The 9165-nt window shown below is 44.8% G+C and overlaps 1 non-coding gene across 1 annotated transcript; it reads left to right on the plus strand.

Annotated features, from left to right (window-relative positions):
• Window positions 1–4082: 4082 nt before the first annotated feature.
• LOC148843501 (signal recognition particle RNA) lies at window positions 4083–4390 on the plus strand. The gene has a single exon (XR_016103992.1).
• The last annotated feature ends 4775 nt before the right edge of the window (window positions 4391–9165 follow it).

The following is a 9165-nucleotide window of genomic DNA, read 5'->3' on the forward strand; positions in this document are numbered from 1 at the left end:
CTGACCGAGGACTTTACTACTATAAAGTGATGCCCTTCAGTTTCAAGAACATTGATGCTAATTATCAGTGGCTCGTGAACCACGTTTTTAAAGATCAGCTTGGCTACAACGTGGAGGCGTACGTGAACGACAAGCCGGTAAAGACCAAAAAGGCTGAAAACCACCTTGCCAATCTCAAAGAAGTCTTTGGCACCCTCAAGAAGTATCGAATGAAGCTGAACCTAACAAAGTATGCCTTCAGGGTCGACTCTGACAAATTCTTGGGGTTCGTGGTCATGCAGCGAGGAATCGAAGACAACCCTGAGAAGATCAAGGCCATCCTCGATATGCAATCACCTCGGACATAGAAAGAAGTGCAATGCCTCACCGGATGAGTGGTCGCCCTCAACAGGTTCATGTCAAAATCCGCGGACCAATGCCTACCCATCTTCAAGTCCCTAAAAAATATTATGGATTTCCAGTGGACTGGGAAATGCAAATGGTCCATCTAGGAACTGAAGAGGTATCTGAGTTTGCTACCTCTACTCACAAAGTTGAGCCCAGAGATTTGCTACTACTCTATCTCTCGGCTGGAGAGGTGGTCAACTTGGTACTAGTAAAGGAGAAAGACTGGACATAAAGGCCGATCTACTACACCAGCAAGTTCCTCAATGGCACAAAAACCCAGTACAGGAATCTAGAGAAGGTCGCCCTAGCCCTAGTCACCTCGGCAAAAAAGCTTAGGCCCAACTTCCAAGCCCACAACATCTGAGTGCTTACCGACCAGTCTCTCAAACAAGTTCTACAATGGTTGGAAGCATCCGACCACATAGTCAAATGGAGCACAAAACTAAGCGAGTTTGACATCAAAGCCCAGGCCTTGGCCGATTTCCTGGCTGAGTGCACCTTCTTAGAACAAGGTCCAGTTGCACCACCATCGGTTTGGAATCAAAATGTGGACAGCTCATCCAACCAACAAGATTGCAGAGCTAGACTTATCCTACTCAGCCTAGACAACACCATATTAGAGGATGCCCTCAAGTTTGAATTCAAGGCATCCAACAATGAAACTGAGTACAAAGCTCTAATTACTGGACTTTGGCTCTCCCTAGAACTTGGTGCCTGACGAGTCAAAGCCTTTAGTGATTCCCAATTGGTTGTAAACCAGATCTATAACCAATTTGAGGCAAGGACACCAACCATGATGAGCTACCTACAAAAGGTGCAAGAACTCATCCAGTGGCTCGAACATTTCATCGTCCAACAGGTCCCTCGAGTTGATAATGTACAATTTGACGCACTCTCAAAGCTCACTAGCTCACCATAGGCAAACCTCAACCTAACGGTCCAGATGGATACAGTAGCTCAGCCAAGCATCTCAGCAACAACCTTCCTCATCCTCCCTGTTTAGCAACGCCCATCCTAAATGGAACCCATAACACAATACCTTTGGGATGGCACCCTACCGAAATACTGAATTGAGGCCAAGAGGCTCGTACACAGGTCGGCCGGTTCTGCCTCATCCAGGAACAACTCTACCACCAGTAACACACTCTCCCCTACCTAAGGTGTCTCCTCCCTTCTAAGGCCGACTATGTACATAGGAAGATACACGAAGGTATCTACGAAGACCACCTCAGTGCTCGAACCCTGGCTCATAAGGCACTTCAACAATGCTACTTCTGGTCGACCATGAAGCAAAACGCAGTCCGACTCGTCAGAAAATGCAACTTTTGTCAAAGTCACTCCAACCTTCATTAGCTAGTAGTTCCTCTGAAGACGATCATGAGTCTGTGGCCTTTCGCTTAGTGGGGAATGGACATCTTTGGACTTTTCCCTACCTAAGTCGGGAAAAAGAAATTCCTCCTTGTCATAATGGACTACTTCACCAAGTGGGTGGATGCCAAAGCCCTGGCACACATCACTGCACAGAATGCCTGAAACATCTTTTGGCTGAGCATTGTTTGTAGGTTCGGCATTCCTCGAATCCTCATCACTAACAACGACACTCAATTCACTGATCGTAAGTTCAAAGCCTTCTACACCGACCTAAAGATAGAACCTTCCAGTCGAGTAATCTGTGTTTCCTGCAGAAGTGTTTTTTAATTCCCGTGAGATCACCGAGAGACCTTGAAGGGTGGTGATGAACGCATGAAGGCTCAGGGCACACATAGACTCTCTTTTTGATCTCTTTGCTGGTTCTCTGCCTCAGCTTCCACGGAAGATTATGGCCTCTCCTGTTAAACTGAAGGTTCTGATCTCTCTGAAAACCCTTGTTGCAGATCTCGCGCACAAATCTGTTGGTTTCCAATAGAGTTTTAGGGGATAAAGCAATCACTTCAGCATCTAGGTCTGAAACAATAAAATAAAAGACACATATAGGGAGACTAATTAGAATCAGCTGCAAGAAATCCAACACAATAAAAACGAAAATGAAGAACAAGGAGGGACATTTACCTGGGTTTCTAGGGAGATTTCTCTTCCTCTTGATCTTCTGTTGTTGCGGCTTCTGAGAAATGACAGAGAACATAGGTTTCAAGCTACTTAAGTCCTGAACTCTAGTACCAGAAGAGACACTAGCTTCCTCGGACAAGGAGGTTGAATTGGACATGGTTGCAGGCAACATGCCTGTGAATAAAACTCCAAGCAAAGTGAGATCTCTTTCTCTATACTGGATTTCTTTCAACACTTCGCCCTTATTGCTTGACGGTTGATCGACTACTTTACAAATGAATGAAACAACAGGAAAAAAAAAAGAAAAAATAACAATGAACTAGAAACCCCCAGTTTGGAATACAGCACAATACAGCCTAAATGAAGCACAGGTGGCTGTGATATCTAGACACAGAAACGCATTAGTGGCAAAAGAAAATCTCTTGATTCAGTTTTTTTTTTTTTTTTAATTTAGTCTTACTTTTATATTTCCTGCATCTCCTAGTCTGACGTAAAGCTTGAGTGTCAAGCATGGGCCATGGTGGCGGTTACGGTGGCGAACTGAGAACATCACCCCTCCGGTAAGCTATGGTGGTGGCTAGCGGCGAGCCCTTTCGGTTCTGTTTCATTTTGTTGAGAAAGAAGGTGATGAACAGTGTATTTTATTTCAAAAGTTGGAATTTAAAATTCGGGTACTAAATTGGCAATCTTCCTAAAGTATAGGGTATCTATTAGGAATTTTCCCTTTTTTCAATTATTCTCCATTAAATAAAAATTTTGATAACTATAAAAATAAAAATTGTTTCAATATATAATACTGTGAGTCTAGAGCTAGTGTACCACCATGGCCACCAACGGAATACCATTTCAAGTGGTTGGATCTTAGTGGTAGAATCTTGGCTCACGAGTGGGATGACTCGAAAAAATAGTTTGGGTTATGGGACACCACTTCAATGGTCTGGGTTATAAAAGTCATCTTGACTATTACAATTTTTTATTATTTTTACTATGTCTTGGAGTTAGGGGTGGCCACGAATCGAGCTCTTTACGAACAATTCAAGCTCGATTCAGTTTCAACTGAGCTCCGAACCGAATTCGAATAGCTACACAATAATAATAATAATAATAGTAATAAAATTAAAGAAAATAATCTATATGATAAAAATATGATATATAATATTTTTATTTTTATATATAATAATAACTAATTATTATAGATTTAATTTGTAAATATCAAATAAAAATATTTTTTATATATAACTTTTTTTATTTCGATAGAACATTTTTCTCAAATCAAGCTTGAGCCGAAGCAATCTTAATCTTAGGAACTTTTGACATGAGACGACCTCGAGCTCAAGGTTCTAGCTATTGAAGCTCGGCTCAGCTCGAATCCACCCCTACTTGGAGTTAATAATTAGTTTACTGCCAAATGGACATTTAGATCAACAAGAATTTGAAATTATTAGTATTTCCCATCCCACCTCAATTGCTTTGTAACTTGGATAAATAGCTTTAAAGTTGAATAACCCCTCCAAACAAGAACCTTTAACTTCCACAATATTCTTAGATTGAGAACTTGAGATGAACACCACGTGTATGGCAAAAGTCCCATATTGGTAAAGCATAAGAAGTTCTTGTTTCTTATTAGATCCATCAGTCCATTAGATGTTGCCGAGCTTGGTAGCACAAGCTTGTAACTCAATCGAGGGCACCAAGGTGATTGAACGTTGGTCCGATTCTTACAAGCAGGTGCAGTCGCAGCTAATTTGCTGGCACGCCCATTCCAAGTAGGGTGTTGAACCATGTGACTTGAACAAAAGCTTGGGTCATATGGCTCTTAGAGTGGAGGGCATTGCGTCAGGCTGGCTTCACAGAGCAGCGAAAACCTCCCGCTCCTATCAGTGGAAGGACAACGAGCTAGTGCTTCCCTGTCCCAACAATTGCCCTAAGAGTCGAGCCTAATCGGACAATCACCTTTTGCTTTCTTTTTTTTTACTGTAAGTTTGTAACAACTACTAGGTTCCTTCAAGGGAAGAGATTTGGGTTTTTATGGAATCTTGTAGATCAATTTTAATTTCCCTTTTCTTTCTCAATTTGCTTAGCTACTGTGATAGTTCTATGCGTCCATGAACCACTATGGAAGAAGCACGGCTGAATAGTTTTTTAACTGTCCATTCTTATGTCCTTCCATTCTTTGGAATTTGTCTAAAAATCAACCTAACATGCATGGCTTCAGTTTTCACGAAATGGCATTTAGAAGGTTGCTTAAAAGAGCTTGAGAGCAGTTGGAAAATTAAAAAAAAAATTTCCAAATTGAACCTAGAGATAGAAGGGTGGGTCGGATTTAGCTTATTGTGCCTGATAATTAAGGTGGCATTTCATAACACTTCTTAGACCTTCGAAGTTTGAAAATGTTACTTTTCAGACTCCATATGTGTTTGTGTTTAAGTCCACACACGTTGACACTTTTTAGACCCAGCGCAAAGTCCAAAATGCCCATGAATAATTTTGAAATGACAAGGCATGCCCCTGTTTTAAACCCCAAATTAACTCATTTGAGTTCTTCCTCTTGAACGATATCGGGACTTGCCACACTGCACTTTCAATCCAAGGTGTCACAAAGTAGAAAATCATCTACGGTATCTGATTTTCTTGCCATTCTGCACTTTCAATTCTTCAATCCAATTTCACACTCCCTCATTTCTAACATTTTTCGTTCCTTTAGTTCCGGTTTTCAAATATAGGGCACAAAATCAGTTGGTTCAATCTCTGCTGCCATGAATATCTTTCAACTTACAGGAGACAGACACATTTGTTTAGTATCCTAGTGCTGCTTTTCAAAATCTACTCCCCCAAATCATGTTCAAGTGGTGCAAATTTCTCCATTTGGACTAGAGAAAATTTTTCCCAAAGTGAAATCCCTTAATGTTTTCTAGTATTTTTGTTAAGTTGATTTAGGTAGTAGAGATGTATTCTTATTCTTCCTATATCTTAGTTGTTGCAATTAGGGATTTTTCTTAAGACGTAGGAGCTGTACGCGTTGGTGTTCTTGGCTTGGTACAAGGATCTCTTCACAACTTCATGCTCAAGAACAGAAGTGACGGATATTCTGTTATGGACACATCGCCTGACAGCACATTGCGGCGCAGTCATAGGCAGCAGCACGCACCGCCTGGCAGCGCCGCACAACAGCACGTACCACTTGGCAGTGCACAGCACGAACAGCCCGGCAGCGCCGCACAGTAGCACGTACCGCTTGACAGCGTGCAACAAGCACCACGGATTAATGAAATGGCATTGAATTCTCGATCAAGAGAAGAGCTTAGGAGAGTTAGGGTGATCTCTTGGACAAATCACCCCCTAGTTTGCCACAATAGGGTCAGCACGCAAAGGAAAGGGCAAGGGAAGGCTAGGAGTTTTCCCCGTGGACCGCCCCGTGACGAGATCCTACGTGCGGGCCCATAACATTTTGGTATCAGAGCCTAGCATCATGGGTGACCTGGAGCAATTATCATCCAAGGCCCATGAACTTGAATACCGACTCGTGGAAAATCACGTAGAAGTAAGAGAGGTCAAGGAGGATGTCAGGGAACTTCGGCACCTGCTAGAGTTATACTTCACCACCAGAGAAAGGAGTCCTAAAGAGGTGACTACCAACCACAGCCGCCGCCTAGAATGAGCCGAAGGCTCCGACAAACGACAAGACACCACCCAGCTGCAGCAGTCATACCCAAATACAGTCGTCTGGAGTTTCCGTCCGAAAGCGGTAGCAGTGACCCACTGGAATGGCTGTACCGCTGTGAGCAATTCTTCTGTAATCAGCGCACGGAGGAGAAAGACAAGGTCAACTTGGCCGCATTTCACCTAACCGAAGAAGCGGAGCTCTGGTTCTACCAAGTAGAGCAGGAAGAACCAGGTCTTAGTTGGGAGCAGTTCAAGTCGTACTGCCTCCTTCGATTTGGACCCCCATTAACAAGCAACCCTTGGAGGAACTCATTAACCTCAAACAGACAGGGACCGTTGCAGAATATCAGTAGCAGTTTCAAACCCTTCTTGCCAGAGCCTCTTCAGTATGCCCAGACCAGCAGGTGTATATGTTCACATCTGGCCAATCCAAACCTCTACGAATTGACGTAGAGATGCAGAGCCTGCCTAACCTGGTCACAACAATGAATTTTGCTCGAGCCTTTGAGCGCAAACTGCAGATTAGTAGAGGGCCGTCCAGCATGGGATGCCCAACAACGAAATGGACAAACCCGAAGCCTACTGGAGGAAGATCTTCACTGACAACCAACAAGGAACCACAACCTTTCACCAGTAACCCTCCCCGATCTGCAACTAGCATAGGGAGCAACACGACGACACCTTCCATCAGATGCCTATCTAGAGCCGAGATGGCAGAATGCCGAGCCAAGGGCCAATGCTTCAACTATGACGAATTGTACTCTATCGGCCACTGCTGCAAGCGGTTGTTCTGCCTCCTGGTAGATGAACTGGAGGAGGAAGAAGAGGAGCAGACAACTCTATGACCCGAGATCTCCCTTCACGCCATCACCGGAATACAAAACTCTCAAACCATGCAGTTGCAGGCCCAAGTAGCAGGAAAATAGGTACGGGTTTTGGTGGACTCAGGGAGCACACATAATTTCATCAGCAAGCAGGCGGCACTCCAACTAAAACTACCGGTGGAAGACAGACCACAGCTTCAGGTAGCCGTAGAAAATGGGGTCAGAGTTCACAGCCCAAGGATCTGCCGAAACATCCAAATACAGGTGGATTCTGAACCATTCCTCGCTGATCTGTTTGTATTGCCCCTAGATGAGTTTGATATAGTATTGGGAGTTAAGTGGCTCATCACCCCCGGCCATAACCTATGGGACTTCAATGCCTTGACCATGACGTTTAACCTACATGGAAAACAAGTCACCTGGAAAGGGACCAAGATGAGAGCTAAAAGACCACAAGTACATACTCTCCATGGCAACGCCTTGCACACTACCGAGATGGAGAAACTTCTGGCCGATTTTCCAAACGTGTTCTCAGAACCCAAGGGCCTTCCCCCTATTTGATTGTGTGACCATCGAATACCATTAATGCCAGGCACTAGACCTGTGATCGTTCGGTCGTACCGCTACCCACACCTTCAGAAGGATGAGATAGAGAACCAGTGTATAGAAATGTTGAAGTAGGGTATTATCCGCTCAAGCTGCTCCCCATTCTTTCGCCAGTCTTGCTGGTGCCAAAACAAGACAGCACCTGGAGGTTCTGTGTAAACTATCGGGAGCTCAACAATAGGACTGCCAAGGACAAGTTTCCGATCCCTGTGGTGGACGAACTGCTAGATGAGCTCCATGGGTCTCAACATTTCTCTAAGCTGGATCTTAGGTCAGGCTACTTCCAGGTTCGAATGGCCCCAGAAGATGTGAAGAAAACAGCCTTCCGAACGCATCACAACCACTTTGAATTCTTGGTCATGCCTTTTGGTCTCACAAATGCTCCATCCACATTTCAGGCCTTGATGAACGAGGTATTTAGAGCCCACCTCCGCAAGTTCATCCTAGTATTTTTTGACGACATTATGATTTACAGTGCGTCGTGGGTGGAGCACGTTCATCACCAGTGAACAGTTCTAGAGCTGCTTCGCCAACATAAGCTCTTCCTAAAATGAACCAAGTGTTCCTTCGGAGAACAACAGGTCCTTTATCTAGGACATATAATCAATAGGGAAGGAGTCTCGGTAGATGACTCCAAGATTCTGGCCAGTCGGGAGTGGCCCAAGCCTCAGTTCACTAGGGCTCTCCATGGGTTCTTAGGTCTCACGGGATACTACCGCAAGTTTGTAAGAGACTACAGACTCCTGGCTGCCCCATTAACCAAGTTGTTGAAGAAGAATGTGTTCCAGTGGGATGAAGCAGCGGACGCCGCCTTCACAAACTTAAGAGAGGCACTCTCCTCTACCCCCGTGCTGCAACTACCAAACTTTAATCAGGAGTTTACGGTTGAGTGTGATGCTTCTGGCATAGGCATCGATGCAGTGCTGCAGCAGTAAGAACACCCCATAGCCTTTTTCAGCCGCAAGCTTGCAAACCGGCACCTAAAGCTACCTGCCTACGAGCGTAAATTAATTGGGCTCGCCAAGGCCGTCCAACACTGGAGGCCATATTTGTGGGGCAGACCTTTCATTGTGAAGACAGACCATTATAGCTTCAAGTACGTTCTAGAGCAGTGGCTTACTACTCCACCCCAACAACATTGGGCAAGTAAATTGCTAGGGATTGACTTCCGTGTAGACCACAAGGCAAGGGCTTCATACCGTGCCGCCGATGCACTATCTAGGTGTGATGAAGACACGGCCCACCTTTGCACGATCTCCCAGCCCCACGTTACCCTATTGGAGAACCTAAGGAGCGTACTGCCCCAATCACCAACTTGGAGGGATCGGGTGCAAGAATTACAGGCAGGGACAACCAGCCCGAACTGGTCCATCCATGAGGGACTTGTGTTGTACAAAGGGAGGGTATATCTCTCGACAGATTGCCCATTGATTCCAGCCATCATCGCCAGCATCAATAACGCCACCCACGAAGGGGTTCAAAAGACATTGCACCGCGTCCGCGCCGATTTTCATTGGTATGGTATGCGCTACTCGGTTAGGGATTTCATCTAGAACTGCTCTACATGTCAACAACAAAAATGGGAGAATTTACACCCGTCTGGCCTCCTACAGCCCCTCTCACTTCCAACACAGATTTG

Source organism: Nelumbo lutea, chromosome 8 (assembly GCF_056320005.1).
Source record: "Nelumbo lutea isolate HS-2025 chromosome 8, American lotus-T2T, whole genome shotgun sequence".
Taxonomy (NCBI): Eukaryota; Viridiplantae; Streptophyta; class Magnoliopsida; order Proteales; family Nelumbonaceae; genus Nelumbo; species Nelumbo lutea.